Source organism: Notamacropus eugenii, chromosome 1 (genome assembly GCF_028372415.1).
Source record: "Notamacropus eugenii isolate mMacEug1 chromosome 1, mMacEug1.pri_v2, whole genome shotgun sequence".
In the NCBI taxonomy this organism is placed as follows: domain Eukaryota; kingdom Metazoa; phylum Chordata; class Mammalia; order Diprotodontia; family Macropodidae; genus Notamacropus; species Notamacropus eugenii.
Genome location: NC_092872.1, coordinates 139,778,254 through 139,796,536, shown reverse-complemented (window position 1 = coordinate 139,796,536; position 18,283 = coordinate 139,778,254). Strand labels below are relative to the sequence as shown.

General features: G+C 35.6%; 1 protein-coding gene across 5 annotated transcripts in view; it reads left to right on the top strand.

Moving 5' to 3' along the window:
- TCF12 (transcription factor 12) overlaps positions 1 to 18,283 on the top strand; it is a 413,276-nt gene that overhangs the window by 68,222 nt on the left and 326,771 nt on the right. The window lies entirely within an intron of this gene.

The following is an 18,283-nucleotide window of genomic DNA, read 5'->3' as shown; positions in this document are numbered from 1 at the left end:
TAAAAAATAGTATATGATAAATTCTACACCTTATTTAAAAAACTGCTTATTTATGCTTCTTTCTGAACTTTGTTCTGCTTGCTTCTGGGCCTTTTAAAACATGACTTCGATAGCCTTTTTTGAGGGGGGGAGCACCCATTTTGCTAACGCTCATTTCTCCTAACTCCTCCATTCTTGTGAAAAATAGTACCTCCCTTTCCTCCTTCCTACACTGGTCAATTCCTTTTTATCCTTTTGCCCCTTCACATTCTCAAAAACCATTCCACTCCCCAAACCTCGGTTTTTCTTATTTAACTCCCTCAAGTCCCTTTGAAGACCTTAAAGTTCTGAAGAGGCACTTCTTCATTTTCCTCCATTAGAATGTTAACACTGTATCATCATATAGCTCCTTCCACTTGCTCAAATAAATTGTGATTGTATTTCAGATTTGCTACTTAGCTGAGGTCTTTTCATCTGAAATTCTTGAATGTCCTCTTCCATTAAAGTTCCATTTCCCCTTCTCTAGTATTAAACTCAGTTTTGCAGCGTAAGTTATTCTTGGTTATAAGCTGATCTCTTTTGCTTTTCGTAATATTGTATTCTAAGATTTCCTCTCATTTTTATTAGAAGCTGCCAGATTTTGTGTGATCCTGAATATAGTTCCCTGGTACTTGTACTTCTTTCTGGATGTTTTGTAGTATTTTGTCTTTCATGTGAAGTCTTTAAATTTTGACTGCGATATTACTGAGATTTCCTTTTGGGCTTCCTAGTGGATTTGTTCAGTCTTCATTTTGTTTTCTGCCTCTAATGGAGCTAGGTAGTTTTCAGTTAAGATTTCTTGAACTACTTAGTATCCAGACTTGTTAAAAAGTGTTGTTTCCAGGAAGTCCTTTGACTTTTAAATTGCTTCTGGTTTCCAAGTCAATTGTTTTTGTTAGCAGATACTTTACATTTTACCTTTTGTTTAAAATCTTTTGGTGTTATTCTAATATTTCTTGTTCAAATACTGCTTAGTTCTAATATTTCTCATGGAGTCATTGCTTTGTGTTCCGTCTATTGTAGTCTTCAGGGAATCCATTTCTTTACAACGGTTACTACTTTATCTTTTAACTTATTTATTCTCCTTCCACTTCTTTTCACTAGGAGCTTTTATTTCATTTTTTAAAAAATCTTTAAATCTCATGCTTCCCCCCTCCCCAAGTAGTTATGTAATCTTTGTGGAAAATCATTTTTTCCTTTGAGTTTCTTCTTATAGTAGTTAGGAAGTCATACATTCCTTTTTAGTACTCTTAATTTGCAATTATTTTTGGTCTTGTTTGGTGTTTTCTTTGATTTACTCGAGCTTCTGTTCCTAAATTAGAGCTTTGTGCCAAGGTCAGACTTCCTCTCTTCCTCTTGCATATTCTCTCTCCTTGCTGGACTTTCGGGTGGGACGGTTGACCCTTGTTAGTTGCTTGGTCATTCCCTGGGTTACCTGGAATTCTAAACTGTCCACCATCTCTTGAGGTTGGACCCTTCCTAGATATTTGAGGTCCAAAAGGCTGTGTGTATCTTTAGATTTCTTTATGGCATCTTAGGGGACAGTATTGGGGAATCTCTGGGTGTGAGGTGGTCTAATCTGAATGCAGTAGCATTTCAGATTGCTGTTCACTGCCACTTCCCAACCTTGGTTTTCAAGATCCTTATAGTGGAGCACACTAGGGATTTCTCAGGGGTTATCCCTGTTCTTGCTACAGCATAGAGCCTTTTAGGTCTGTTTTGAGAGCCATGTTGGTGGAAAGTCAGGTCCAATTAATTTTTAATGCTCCTTTTTATCATTTTATCATAATCTCTCAATTGACTTCAGTTTCGAGGGCAGTGTTCCTTTTTTTTTTTTTTCCAAAGTATCCCAAGTCGCCTGGCCCAGTGTCTTGTACATAGAGGTGCTTAATAAATGTATGTTGATTGAATTTTTTTGAACCTCTTCACTTCTTACTAGAACAGTTTCTGTGGCTAAAAATATCCACTCCCTAGTGGTCAACCCTCCGACCATGATTACCCTGTATTGCTAGGATTAGATGTGGTAGCACCTGCAATCCCTACTGCTGAGTGTGACTGAGGCTAGTGGATTCCTTAAGTTGATGAATTCTGAACTTTAGTAGAGCTAAGCCAATAGGATGCTTGCACTGAGTCTGTCACATATATGGGGAGCTTCTGGAATGGAAGGTAGGGGGAAACCTCAGGAAGGGTGAACTGAACCAGGTCAGAAACCAAGCAGATCTAAGTTTAGGTGGAGAACTTCATGAGTGGTCACTTTCCTTCCAGCTTGGGAAAGATAGGGAAACCTAGTTTCAAAAAGAAAAAAACCTTAAAAAAACTAGACCAATCTTTGGAGAACAGATGGGAAGCCCAATGTCAGAGCCATATTCAAAACTTCTCTAGCTTTGAGATGGAACCTTTGAGAGTTTTTACTTTGTTGGCATAGTCTTGAGAACTCAGGGTCACCTCAAGTTCTACTATGACTTTAGTTTCATTCTGAGTAACTCTTACCTCTATTTAAATGAAGATCTCACCAGCTGTGTCATGTGATAAATCCAATGTGATAAATTTAGACATTTTACTTGGAAAAGTCCACAAGGGGTTGTGGGGGCCAACAAGTGTCATCTAGGGGATATGACTGCTGTTTTAAAGGATGAGTGTTTGTAGGGTTGGTAGGTAGGAGTGAGAGAAGTTTTAAGAAGTTTAAGTCAGAAGTAATTTTTGATCTTTCAAGTATTCTTTATCTAATCATACATGGGTAATAAAATTTGAAACTTGGGTTCATAGAATTTTACCTCTAGAAAGGGACCTTAGAAATCATCCATTCCCCTTACTATGTATTTTATAGGGTGATGAAACTGAGATTCAGAGAAGTGAAATGACTTAACAGTTAATGGCAAAGTTGTGGGTTTAAAGTCCACCCCCTGCCTCTTATTCTTGTGCCTTCCCCACTACACCCTGCAAGTTTATCTATGCTTCGGTTAATTTCACAGTCATGGATTTTTTATGTGGTTTAAACATAGCAGAAGCATTTTATAAAGCAAATGATAAAAGTGAGCAAGATCTGAGCAATTCTGAGAATCTTTAAATCAAAGAAGTTAGGCTTTTGGAAAATAGAGATTATTAAGCATTTAGTTTGCTATGTATTTCCAAGGTTTTTTCTGTTTTTCTTTTAATTTTTTTTTTTTTTTGGTATGGAGTGTTTGAAGGGAGGTGGGTGGGGAGAGGCAGAAATCAGTGTCTGAAATTAAATGAATGGAAATGGAAATGTCAGAGCAAAAACTTGGCTTGTTGCTCTAAATGAAAATACAATTACTTTCTACTTGGTCTTTATGGAACTTTAGCTGTATGGTGACTGTGTGTCTGTTATGTATGATCTGTTTCCATGAGGGAAGTGTTGATTAAGTAGTTTCCATTTTGGTATTACAGTATGTCCTGTTGTAAGTTGCTGACTGCATAAAAAATCTTTTAAGTCAAAAAAGCAGCTCAGCTTAAACCCTTGGTATTTATTATGGCAGAGACCAGAAATAGAAATCTAGCAGTAGGTTTATAATCTACTGAATGCATCACATATCTTTTGGGAATAAATTAGTTTTTAAAGTTTAAAAAGGAGACTGTTGAATAGGTCTAAAGAAGTTACTTTGCATAACCGTATGCACAAAGAGTTGTTCTCTGCTTGATTTTACTAAATACATGTCTCTGCACATATGGGGGGGGGGGGCACAGGAAAGGCTTAACATAGGAGGGAAATGCCCATCTATCTTTTCTCAGTAAATCTATGTAATACATACCTAACATCTAAAAATACATGAATAAGCACATGCTTATACTAGGGAATCTGTAAAGGGATTTTGGAGAGATAGACCTGTTTTCAGGTGATGGTCAGAAAGTCTTTAAAGGTATATCCTTCTTCCAGATTAATTTGTCTTTAGATCAAATGAGGATGCTTAATTTTGATCACAGGAAGGACTTGGAATTGCAATGTTAATCTATCTAAAATAAGCTATTTTTTGAGAATAAGGCTGTTGATACATGCTTGCGGAGAGTAGTAAATCCATCATTAAGTGAGATTAATTCTTTGCCTCTAAATATTACTACTGGGGCTATGAAGGGTGGTTTGTATCTCAATGGAATTAGACTTTAAGTTCCTTCCTCTGTTCCTACTCCCTTGTCTCCTTGCTACCAAGAGACACAGGAAAAGAAAAATCTTTTTTCCTGGTTAATTTTTCAATTGAACTGGCCATTAGGTGGAGAGCACAGGCCATCAAGATGAGAAAGCAAAGCAGTAGTCTAGAGGTTTATGGGTGTTACACTAGGCAGTGGATAATTTTTGTTTATGTAATTTTGTTTATATAAAGCTCCAAGCAGTGTTACATATCCCCAGATCATCATGTATTATTTTATAGTATTTAAATTATTATTATTAAACATGAATTAAAAAACAATATAAGATATAAGTATGTATAACATGTATAACAATACATAGTTATAAATTATAATATGTAATTTTATATTATACATTATAGTTATATTATAATATAATTGTAAAGTTATAAATGACATATAATATAAAATGTAATTTATTAATATATGATACTGAATTTTAAAATTAAACAAAAATATACAGGGCATAGTACTTGCAGCTAGGGAAGGAGTTTCGACTTGTAATTTGGAAGGATCAAATTAGAAACTTTAAACATTCCAGAAATTAGTTTGTTGGTATGTTTAGTTGATAATCATAGAAAGTAAACTTGTAATTGGAGTTTTCCTTGCTCTTCTTGCTTCATAATAGCCATGTTTTTTAAAAAGCCATTTAATCTTTCAAAATAAGTTTTATCATACCAGATTTTAAATAGTTCTCAATAATATTTCATCTCTATCATGTGAACCAGTATGTTGCCATATATGTTTGTAAAGTTAATTTGGTGTTTCAGAACAACTGTAGCTTGTTCATACCATTTGTGGTTACAAAGGCAGAAATTATTGAACATGAAAGCTAAAATACTGTCTGTAATAGTTGCCAAATGTGCTTAAATAATTTATTGTTTTGAGTTAAATGTTTTCTAATGATCACTCAAGTACAGCAAAATGGATTCTGCCAGAGGAAGGTCAAGTAAGTTTTTGTTATGGACATGTGCAATTGCACAGATTGAATTTTTTTTATCATTGCTGTATTTAGAAAGCTAGTTTTATTTTTCACTGAAGTGATAGCTAGTTTATTCAGAAGTATACTATGAATTATGACTTAGAAAGTGCTATTCTTATAAATGTGAAAGCAATTGTAATGTGTGTAAAATATGTTTGACTCTGTCATAGTTCTCATACTATTCTTGATTTGAAAGAAACATGAATTTATTCTGGACATATTATAGTGATTCTGAAACAATTATTCTAAAGTTAAGAGCTTTGAAAACTTAATAACAGTGTTTGGGAGAATCAAAACTGATAATCTCTTTCCTTTTTATGTATAGAAAGTAATGTCAGAACTTGATTCTGATTAGTGATTAGGGAGGTTCTGAGGGTCAAGAACACTTGGAAAGATTTATATTTCGTGTATGGTGTGGACTGTGAGTTGAATTCCTTAGTATATTACACCTGAATATAATCACTCTGTTGCAACTTAAATTGCTACCATCTTTGTACTATCCTGTATTTTTGTGCTGTCCTACAAATGCACGATGTAAAAAGCTTTTTTAAAAAAAAAAAAAGATTTTAAAGAGTTTAAAAAAACTGATCATTTAAGCTATAGCTAGAGTTCGTAGGATGATGGAAAGAATAGTTTTCTTGCCTTTTTTTGTTTACATTATCAAGAGTGTGTGCATGCATCCATCTGAGTTATTCTTTAACAATCTTTGACACTGTTACCTCAAGGCACTGAGCCAGCCTGTGTGTAAAAACCCAGGAGACCCAGATTGGAATCCTAGACTTATTGCTGTAGGAGGCAGTTTGCTGGCTCCTGGAGGGAAGGCTGACCTTGTCTTAGTAAAATGTGGCACCTGCTGTCTCTCCAATAGAAGAATTAACTGAGTTCTGAAGTGAACTTAATTTTGCCTTCACAGAAAACCGATAGAGAAGAGGAGTCTGTGGAGGAGGTATTAGATATATCTGAAGGCACTTGCTTGACCTTGAAGGGAGGGACTACCCTTCCAGATTTACGTTTCTGTGAACCAGTCAGTGTCTCCCTTTTCCTACCCATTTCTCCAACTGCCAGGGATAGGATTATATAAGAAAGAGTTTATTGCTAAACGTGGCTGTGAATAGGGTGAGGTCCAAGAAGAGGGTAGAGATAAAGCAGCTAAAAATAAATGTCAAAAAGCGTTTTTTTTCCCCTTGGCTTAGGCAGGATAAAGGTTGTCTGTTAAAATATATCCAGCAGGAAAAAACTGCTACAGTTAAATGTCTGTGGTATTGCAGTGATCTTATTCATTTTTAAACGTAGGTCAAAAAACCCCAGTAAATATCTCAATGTAGTTTTTTTCATCTGTGTAACATTTTCCTTGTCAATTACTGCCAGTGTTTGTGTGTGTACATACATACACACATACATACACACATATTACTACTCCTCTTGTCCATGATTTTAAAAAAATATCCTTAATAATGTGATATGCAAGTCATAGTATTTTGTCTCTTTTAGATAGAATTACACACTTAATCATAATTATTATGCAATTTAATATCGAAGATTCTTCCATATAAAACTCCCTGCCTCTTCTGACTCTATACAAATGGTTTTTTACATTTAAAAGGACACAGTGTCCTTATTTTCTGTGACCTCATAATCAGCAGTTTAGAAATATTAGAACCTCTGTTTTGAGTGTGAAATTCTAGACTCCATTCAGTGGGGTGAATTGCATATAATCCTGGAAGTACTGCTCCTAATAGGAAAAGGGTGATAATTAGTTTCTAATATGGACAGAATTGCTGTTATTAGCTCTAGTTGTTTTCCCTGTGGCATTCTTCAGAATATAGCAGATGGGTGAGCTCAGGGCAGAGGTAATGTGTGCTAAGATAGGCTGCTGCTCTCCCCCTGGGGACATTGTTCTAGAATGCTTAGCTTTCCTCTTTTTCATCAACTTTACGAAGAAATATCCAAATTAGGATTTTAGGACACTCATTACTCTTGTTTTTCATTAGCATAGTTCCCAGATGCTATGCTTAGTGTTCCAGGTTCTTAAAAGGAACTAAGCCAAGACCTGTGCCTTCTTTATGCTGCTGACCTAGAGTTGTAGAGTATATGCATTCTAAGTTAGTTTTTCCCTTCATGGGCAAAGAGTGTGGCCAACTGATCTATCTCTCTCCTGTATCCCCTGACTCCCGCTTCCCATAACCTGTATATAGTAGGCACTTAACAAGTGCTTTTTATTTTATTAGTCCATTCACATCTCCTTGCCTATTCACTCTATGACCAATGACTTACATTGAACAAAATGACTGCTCAGGACTCGGGATACAATTGGTGGCTAGGGCTTATAATAAAAATAACTAGCATGGATGATAGGATAGATCTAGAACCAGAAGGGACTTTGGAGACCATCTAGTCCAATTTCCTCATTTTTCACTTGAAGACACTGTGGCTCAGAGAGCTTGAAGTTATGTTGTTCTAGGTCTCACAAGTAGTGACACAGAATTTATACTCAGCTCTCCTGATTCCAGAGGCACAACATTTCCCCTTATGTTATGGATGCTGTGCTTTCCCCTCCCCAAATCTTGACACCTGACTTGAAAAATAATTGAACCTGAAATGTTGGACTTAGTAATGCAGGACTCTAATCATTGGAGCTTATTAGCCATGAATTTTAATTTCCAAGTAATTTAATTACGGTTGTTAATTGTTGAATATGTTTTAGTAGCTATGGGTTGAGCTACATGGTTGCTGAGATTCTTTCTAGATCCAAAATTCTGTGCTTCTATGAGATTTGTTTCAGTTAGTTGCTTATATTCCATTTAGTATTTGTTTCCATGGTAAAGAAATCTTCTTATTTGGTTTATACCATTAAGTATGATCAAGTGAAATAAAGTTTTGTGAGGACATATGATCTCATCATATGCATCTGAGGAAAGAGCTTTTATTAGAATGTGAGCTTAGGGGCCTGTCTCCTGTTTGAATGATGATGAGGAAATTTCAGAATTCCCTTGGCCTAAAAAGATTTAAAGACATTTTGCATTAAGAGTTTTTCATGGCAAAGCGTTTAACATTTTATAAGAAGTGAAAACTCTTGGCATTCTTTTCAATGTGATATAATTCATTTGCAATGCTTTTCCTGTCACCATGACAAAGTTGAACCTCCTACAAATGAATGAGGTTGTCACTTGGTCCTTTTTACTTAGCTAACATCCATCATCATCAGTGTATACGTTGAACAAAAGTTAAAAACATGATTCAAAAGTCAAGATTTACAGAAAGAAAGGAAGTTGGCTAAAGCAGGTCAAAGAAGAAATTCTTCATTTAATTTTTTGCCCTCTGGGTGACAAGTAGACAACTTTTTCATGTAGTCAAAAGCTTGTGTCATTTATTCTGTTTTTATCTGGATACCCAGATTATCCTATCCTACTCTTTAATTCTACAATGAGCTGTGAGGGAAACCTTTTAATCTGTTGTCGCCCTACTTCTCTTGAATTTTACCTTTTTAGCTAAAACTAAGCTTTATATAACATCCAGTTACAAGCTAGCCTTTTCAAGGAGGAGATCGTGGGGTGCTTTAGGGTGATAATTTAAATGTGCTGTCAAAAGTAGTCTATTGTGTACCTATTGGAATGTGATTCTAGTCTAGTTCCCAGTTAATAAGCATTACCCTCACAAAGTTCTTTCTGCCAGTGAGTACAAATTATGTATTTATGGTTTGCTCAGAGGCTAAGGGTGAAAGAGATTTGGAAACTTAATTGTTTTCCCTTTTCTTTCATTCATCTTCTCAGACTTTCCATCCATCCATCCATCCTCTTATCCTTCATACATGTGATGTGACTATCAAAGGATACCAGGCAATGTGATCATAAGCCCTTTAATTACATTTTGATGGTGCTTTCGTTGTATGTTGGTCACGCTGCTATCCGTCTTGTGGGCAGTTACAACTCTCATAGTTTTTGAAAATCGAACTCTTATCTCAGTAGAGTTAGAAAGGAATTCAGAAGGAATCTAGTTCAATTCTTACTTGAGCAGTGAGCAGTAATTTCCTCTGTAACATCCTAGTCATTCATTTAGCTTCCATATGTGGGTTTCTAGTGAGGGAGAACTCATTGGCTCTCAAGATAGACCATTACTCCTTTGAACAACTAATTATTAAGACTTTTTTTTTCTTATTTTGACCTAACATTGACTTCTCATCTGTTAATACTCATTGCTCTTACTTTTTACCTTCTGGAACCCAGCAAATCTTGTGTTAATTCTTTTATATGGCATCCCTTCAAATATTTGAAAGTAGCTATCTTCCTCAATGGTAAACATTCCTTTAATTGTCAATTTTAGGTATGTTCACCTAATGATCTTTAGGGTTCCTTGAAGTCAGTCATGTTCAAACCTCAGAATTTGGCCAGTCACTAAGCCAGTTATTATTGCCATGCTTCTTCTCTGCTCTTGGTCATTTCTAGCAAGGAAAATAGTTAAATTTCTTCTGCCCTCCAGTACCTGCCACTTAACAAAAGCTGACGATATTAATCTTCCCCCCTCCCCCGTTATGGGAACATTCCTGAAACTTTGGAGATTATTTATTAGGAAGTATGTATCAGGAAAAGAGTAGGAAACCCTGACTTAATATGTTGTAATGACTTTAGCTCTAAAGCAGAGTTTGTAAACTGGGGTCTGTAAACTTGTTTTAAAAACATTATTCTGAGGAGGGGTCCATTGTAGAATTCACCAAGCTGCCAAAGAGGCCCATGATATAAAAAGGTTAAGAATCCCTGCTCTGAAGGAAATTATTAATGGAAATTTATGGAAATCAGGATAGGAAACTGTTTTCTGTGATCTAATTCACACTTACGCAGCATGCTATATTATCTCATTTTATCCTCACTACAACCTGTGAGGTAGATAATATTATTATCATTGTCCCCACTTTTCAGAGGAAGGAAATGATGCTTGCCCAAAGTTACATGCAGAGTTAATGACAGATCTGAAAGGATAACCCAAATCTCCTCAATTATCCAGGTCAAATTTTATTCATGGACCTGTCAAAAGGTGGAATATGCTGTCTCATATATGTTTTTCACCGGACATTTTTAGGAAGAGCTTAAATAACCTGTTGGGGATGTTATAAAGGGGTTTCTGTTCAGGTATAGACTGGACTAAATAGCCTCTGAGTTCCTTACTCAACTCTGAATCTGTTATTAGGACACCGGGATTTATACCTTTTATTGAAGTTCATCCTTACTTCTCCTTTCTATATTTAGTGGCAAATATTTCATTATACTTCACAGTTGAAAGACCTTAACAAATCAGCTAGTCCAATCCCACTACTTTACAAATGAGGAAACCGAGGTTCAGAGAAGTCAAGGTACTTATTAAAGGTCACATTGCTTAGTAAATAGTAGCACTAGAACATGAAGCCAGGATTTTTTATGACAAGTCTAGTTCTCATTCCATTTTACTTGACTATTTTATGATAATGACCTTGAGTCATCAAAACAAAAGGTCAAGTTTTTATCATGTTAAGGAGGCAGAATTTGTATGTGTATGTGTATACAGATTTATATAAATATATGGTCATTGTATGTATATGTACATACATATATATGTAGTCATTTTTAAATTACTGTCTGAGATTCACTGGGCATTAGTCACTCAATTTGTACTAAGAAGTGAAATCACTGACTTTAAATAATTGTTTTTATATTTTTCTCTCTGTATTTGATTTTGTATATTGACAAAAATGATGATGGTATACGTGGTGTAAGCCACATTTATCTCTTATATGGTTCTATAGCCCTGAGGTTTTTTGCCATATTTGCTGTGTAAGATTTTTTTGAGATGTACAGAAGTACAAGAGAATAAAATAAAATACAAACTATAGAGTTAATAACTATACTGGGATATATGGTTTAAGCAAATGAAAAATATAATAGTTCTGCATAAGAATGACAGGAAATAATTTTTACTTACTGTTTGGTTATTTGAAAGATGTCATTGTTTATATATGTCATATGTTTGTATTTACAAATTGCTAACTTTCATAATTGTCTCCTCCCTTCCCTTTGTATTATCCAAGCAAAATTGGGGGAGGGAAAAATAGGTGAACACTCCACACTTCCACTTTTGGAAACTTTAACCTTAAAAAAAAAAATCTTAACTCCACTGAGTGAAAAACTTTAAGTAACCCAAAGGCACACAACAATTACTGATAAGGATAATTTAATTCAAAATCTCCCAACATTTCTTCTTTGCTTCAACAAATACTCACTTTCTTGAAAAGTGACACTTTCGAGGAAAAAACTACTTTAAATGAGGCTGCATGTGGATTTGTGAAAAAGAGGGTGATAATTTATAAGGCAGCTACTATGGTCTCTTTGCAGGTAAAGTGAGAATTCAGTAGCTTTGTGCCTACAGAATATAGGAAGAAACCAGGGATAAGGTGGGGGTGATGGGCACCTAAGTATTGGAGTGAGTCATTCAGTGAATGAAGATTAGATTATCTTAATGCCTTTTCCCATTCTTGTCAGTGGCATGTAGGTAGGCGTATCTTATAGTTAACTCTTTTTTATCTCATGATTTTTACTTAGAAAAGACTTTTAGCAGCATTTGTAAATTGGAAGGGGGAAAAAGAAGTCTAAATTATGTAAAAACATTTTTCTCAATTTTGTAAAATGGTGTGCCTGGGAGTGGATAATGTGTATATTGAGAATTATTTGAGTGAATATTTGTACCTTTTAAAATCTTATTACATAAAAGTCTTTTTCATCTAAATTCAATTTCATGCCTGAATATCTAGATATTTAAATAATTTTGAATATTTAAGTAATTTACATATCTGAAAAAACTCGAATTCATGTCTGGTCAAGTAAATAAAACTGTCATTAATGGATTTAGAACTAGAGTTATTTTGTGGTTTTAAACATCATTAGTATTTGGCAGATTTAAAATAATTTTGAAGCACTAGATTATGTTCATATGATGACTTAAATATGTGTCAAAGTAAAGCTTACTGATTAAATATCAAATATTAAAAAGTTTAGAATTTTAAAATTATTCAAATTGTTCAATATCTAGTTTCTTCTATGAAGAAACTACTTAGTGGTTTACCTTATGCTAATAAAAGGTAAACATTTGACATAGCACAAAATGCCCTGAAATTTGGGAGTCAGAAGACTTGGGTAGGAACATCAGCTCCTTAGAGAAAGTCTAACTTGTCTGAAATCCTCATGAAATTTGCATAATAATAGTTAACACTTCTCACCTTGCCTAGCTGTTGCAAGGAAAACACTGTAAACCACAGGTATGAATTGACCAAAGAATGCTAGATCAGTAATAAAATTTAATAACTCAGAACCTAAAGGCAACCATGTAGCTAGCTTTGGGTAGAGCACTGCACTTGAATTCAAGAAGGTCTGAGTGGTGGCCTCAGACACATACTTAACTGTGTGGCCCTGGGCAAAGTCAGGCACTCCTGGTCTCATTTTCCTTATCTATAAAATGGTGATATTAACCCTACCTCCTTCCCAGGGTTATTGTGAGAACAAAATGAGGCAATATTTGTAAAGTGTTTTGGAAACCTTAAAGCACGATATGAATGCCATCTATCTTCCTCATTTCTTCTCAAACTTGAGTTTTGATTTTTGAGTCTTAAGTGAAGAAATTCTTATATGTCTAGAGATGAGAACTTTAAGGTTCTTAGCTTCTTGATTGAGGTAAAAGCCTGATTAAAAAAAACAAACCAATGAACAACAAATTGTTGTTTACATTTCTTATTTTACACATGAAAGGCATCATAGACCTTTTATTTAATAGTTTTGGGTGGCTGGACACCACTTGTCTTTCTTTGAACTCCCAGCATTCAGGGAGCAAGGAACTAGTTAGCATGTCAGAGTCCTACTTACTCATTACCACACAAATCCCAACTTTGAAATATACTGAATCTGTTACCTAGAAGAAGTCACTGGTTCTCTCAGTGCCCTGGCAACTTAATAAGACTGTAAGTCACAGAGAAGGTATGGACCTACACTTGTAGAGGAAAATTGCTCTCCTGGGAGTTCTTTGGACCAATGAAAACAAAAGACCAGTTGCTCTCCCTATCTTGTTTAAATAATTAAATTATGTTTATATAATATTTTAGGTTCTGAGGAAAAAAAATTTCTTCACAATAACCCTTTTCAGTAAATAGTACAAATATGTTTTGCTTACTTAAAAAATTTATTGACATGCTTTATTTTTATGTCACTTTCATTTCCTAATATATCCTTTCTCTCTCTTCTATCCAGAAGGACACCCTGTTTGACACAGATAAAAATGACAAAGAAGAGAAGGAAGTAGATTTTTAAAACTTTCTTCTGGCCAAACTTGGTCATTTCTTTCTTTCTTTCTCTTTTTAAATTTATTTTCAGTATTCCACAATCACTACCATACAACCTAGATTTTTTTTTTTCCCTTCCTCCTCCTCCCTCCCTTCCCTTCCCTTCCCAAGATGGCATACAGTTTTATATAGGTTCTACACATACGTTCCTATTAAATACATTTTCACCATAGTCATGTTGTATGGAAGAATTAAAATAAATGGGAGAAATCATGTAACAAACCAAAATGTAATACAAAAGAAAATGATCTGCTACAATCTGCCATCGAATTCCATAGTTCTTTCTCTGGATGTGGAAGACATTTTGCCTTAAAAGACCTTTGGGAATTTTTTAAGTCCTGGCATTGCATTGCACACTGTGGTTGTTGCTGTGTACAAAGTTCTCCTGGTTCTGCTCCTTTTGCTCAGCATCAGATCATATAAGTCCTTCTAGGACTCTCTGAAGTCTTCTGTTCATCATTTCTTATAGCACAATAGTATTCCATTACATTCATATACCATAATTTATTCAGCCATTCCCCAATTGATGGGCATCCCCTTGATTTCCAGTTTTTGACCCAAGTGTATATTTTGTGAACTGTTTCCCCTTTATTGTGTTGTATAGCTCTTAACATCACTTGTGATTGTGAATGTATTGCTTTCTCTCCCCACCCCCTCCCCCCCATGACATAATTTCACCTTATTCTTCTCTCAGAGACTAACTAAGCTAACAGGGCCCTCTCTTCCTACCTTCTCCATCCCATGGAAATTATTTATCCTTTTAAAAAAAGTTTGGTGAAGTAAGCTGAGATTTAGGAAACTTTTGGGTTTCCTAACAGGGAAAATTTTGTGATTAAGAATAAAAATGAAGAATTCTCTTTAATAGAAGTATGTTCAATACTTCGACTAGGATTTTGTTTGTAAGGATGAAATAGAAGAGACAGAGTTGCTTGATACCTCTTTAACATTAAGGTTAGAAGTGGCACCAAACAAATGTCACAAATCTTTATGTCTGGATTTGAATGTTGCTTGGGAAAAAAGACATGATTAACAGTCTCATAAACAAGGTAAAAATTGGAGAACTCATTGTTTATTTTTTATCCTGCTCCTTCCCACCTTCCCTGCCCTTGGCCAGTGTGTACTTTTCTTACAGTGTGTGTGTTCATCCTTCATTGCCGAAGAAGACCATGCCATCAGAGAAATAATGACATGACTTGCACTTGACTTTGTTTTTGAGTGAGGCAGGGCTGTGCAGGTCACCAGCCTCATTTCTCCTCCAGAGCCATCTGAATCCAGTGATGAATATCTATTCATCAGGATGACTGGAGATGACCCAGGATGAGACAGTTGGGATTAAGTGACTTGCCCAAGGTCACACAGCTAGTGAGTGTCAAGTCTGAGGTGAGATTTGAACTCAGGTCCTCCTGACTCCTGCACTGGTAATCTATCCACTGAACCACCCAGCTGCCCCTTTCTTTTCTTATAGTATTCCTTAATTGAATACATTAGTTGCTGTTTCCAAGTTGGTAATTCCTCCTCTCTCCCCACTTTGGTTATTTTTGTGTATGCACCACCCTCCTGATGATGAGCTCTTTGGTGGGGGCCATAGGGACTTTCCCTCCACCCCCTATATGTTCTGGTGCTTAACAGAACATCTCATGTTCTCATAGTTTGGTTGTTCAAAAGTTCAGTCATGTCTGACTCTTCATGATCTCATGGAGCATAGCACACCAGGTTTTTCTATCCTCCACTATCTCCCAGAGTCTCTCCAAGCTCGTCTTTGTTACTTCCATGACACTCTCTGTCCATCTCCTTAATCTTTGAGCCTAAGAATATAAAATCTGACTCTGCTTCTATTTCTTTTCCCTCTGTTTGCCAGGGAGTGATGGGACCAGTTGCTGAAATCTTAGGTTTTTTTATGTTACGCTTCAAGCCAGCTTGTACACACTCTTCTTTCACCATTATCGAAAGGCTTCTTAATTCTTCTTCACTTTCTGCCATACCAAGGTGGTGATCCGAGGGGAATGGGGGGTGTACAGTATTAGTCCACTAAGTGGTGCTTTGGAGGAAAACAGCTGTTGACTTCAAGTTCATTATTCCTGTGTCTTGTTACGGTACTTGGGGTTACTCCGTGGTTCTGTGAAAATTCTCCATACAGTCCTAATAAAAGAGTGACATTTTATTTTTTCTTAATATGTGGAGCAGTTGTGCGTGTGGAAGTTCAGTGAAGGCTGCAGTTAGTTTGCTTCTTCTTCTTGTGCTTTAAAGCTTAACACCTAGTGAGAAATGGAGCCCCTCTTAGCTCGTCAGCTTGTCAGTCAAATGGAAGGTTTTTAGGAACTTCTTGAATCACTTTACTTTTTCAGATTGGGATATATCTGCGTGGGGACTCTCTTGAAATGACATTCTTGACTGACAAGTGTATTTTGCTAGGCAACTACTTTGTCCTTCATTCAATAATTTAACAGATATTTAAGAGCCTGCTACATGTTGTGCTTTTAACATAAAGTGCTCAGAAGGGATAGCTTATTAAATATTGTTTGATCTGAGATCTCATTAATGCTGTCTCCTACGGTACAGATTATAACCCTGTCTATTCTTTTTCTGCTCATTCCTCCATCTTTTGCCTTCCTCTATTGCAATATAAAGTCCTTGAGGATGGGATTGTGTCTCCTTATTATTTGTATCTGCACAGCACAGTGCCTGGTATAGAGTACTTAGTGCTATTTTATTCATTCTATCTCACCATTTATGACAGAGGGTCCACCCAACATGCCTAGAAGTCTTCTAGATCTTTTGACTTCATATGAGTATCAGTGAGGCATATAGGCTATTGGTTATCTGCCACTCATTACATGACTGGCTCACCTCTGTTTTTAGTCATGTATCTCCCTGCTGGGGAGATACTTTGCCCATACTGTTCTTCATTGGTAGTGTGTTACAGTCTAGATCCCCATTGTCATAGGGATGGGTGGATATTCACTTTACTTTTACTGTAGTATTCTGTGACCCATCTATAAAACATAGACAAAAGATGTTTAAGAGATAGAAATTGATTTTAGGGAGATTCTTAAAGTCATTAACAGCTAAGGTGCCAGACATTGGCCTTTGGGCAGCATATAGCCCACATCACTCCTTGAACACTTCCTGAACCAGATTAAAATGTTTTTAGGAAGTATTTGACAAGATAAATAAAAATACAGTAGAATATAGATAATGTTAATATGTAGTTTTTAAAGTCAATATGTGTCCTACAGGAATCCTTATGTATGGCTCCCATTTCAGTTTGAGTTTGATGCAACTGATTAACATCATTATACAGCTCTCCAAAGGTATTGCATTCTGCATTCATCTGGCTTCTGCAAGAGTACACATTCTGGATTTCTTTGACTTCTCTACCATGCCTCCCACCTCTAGTTGTCAAGGATGAAGTGTTTGCTGCTTAGGACACTGTTTAGGTGTTTTTATGTTCTTGTTGTGGAAATTAATTTATATCATTTTTTAAGAAAATGTTAATAGTTTATGATGTAAATTTTTTGCCATACTTTCCACCCCCCTCCCCCATCAACAGCATGATTAAATTGGTTGGGATAGAATTCCCTCAAAAATGTGCTACATTTTCTCCTCATTTTTCTTCCTCTAATTTATATTATATCATAGTCATAGATTTAGAACTATGAATTTAGAGGCCATCTAATCCAGTCCCTTTGTGACTTGTGACTTGCCCAAGTTCCTACAGTCAATTAGTATAAGAAGGATTTTGTACTAGCATCTTGACTCAAGTCAGTAATTTGACTATGTAGAGACAGCTGATTTGGAAAGACTTGTCTTTCAGAATATAATCATTTTCATTTTTTGAGATGCTATTTGAAGTGCTTAATGAGCTAAGAAGACCTGGGTTCAATTTCTACTTCTGATATTTATAAGCTAGGTGATCTTGTTCAAGGTGCATGTCCTCTTAGTGCTTTCTAAGACTATAAAAGTTGCAAAGGTATATTTCTGTGTTGGTAAGGAGAGTTTCCTTATTTAGGAGTTCTGACAAGTACATCCCCTGTCCCTAATTCTGTTTGATTCTTGTGAGTAATACCTCCACACTCTCTTATTGAAGGGAATATTTATATGGAGTATCTATATAATCTTGATTTCTCCTATTTCTTATTCTTGAACTATGATTTTTAAATATTTACCCCCACGATATTCTCTGTGTCCACTTTTGCATTGAAACCACCAAATATTAAATCATATAATAACTTAATTTGGAAGACGAAGTCAAAAGAACCTAGTTTCAGACCCCTTCTTTAACACTTAATAGCTGTTGTGTTAATAGCTAATTGTGATATTGAGCAAGCTGGTTATCTGCTTTGAGCCTCAGTTTTATCATTTGTAAAATGAGGGAGTTGGACTTGGTGGTCTTAAAAGTTCTTTCCAGCTCTGATCCTAAAATTTTATGGAGTTCTTTGTAGAATTACTTTACTTAATTTCCTTAACATTCTTTAGATGTTGGCATAGAGCCATAATTATGATTTCATGGTTTTCTTGTTCTTTATGCTTATCCTTAGTGCTATTATATGAAAGAACCACAAATTACATAAAATTGTTTCCTTTTTCTTTTTCACATCTGAAAACGTAAGATGCCAGTAGGATAAAAACCCCATGAAGGTAAGGTTTATTTCATTTCCATCTTGGTATCCTTAGTACCAAGAACTATAATGTACACATTTTCCCCCCTTGGGCAGGGAGGAGGGACGTCCTATAGATATGTGATCAATTTTATTGCTGTAGGGAATCCGTATTAGTGTGGATTAGTA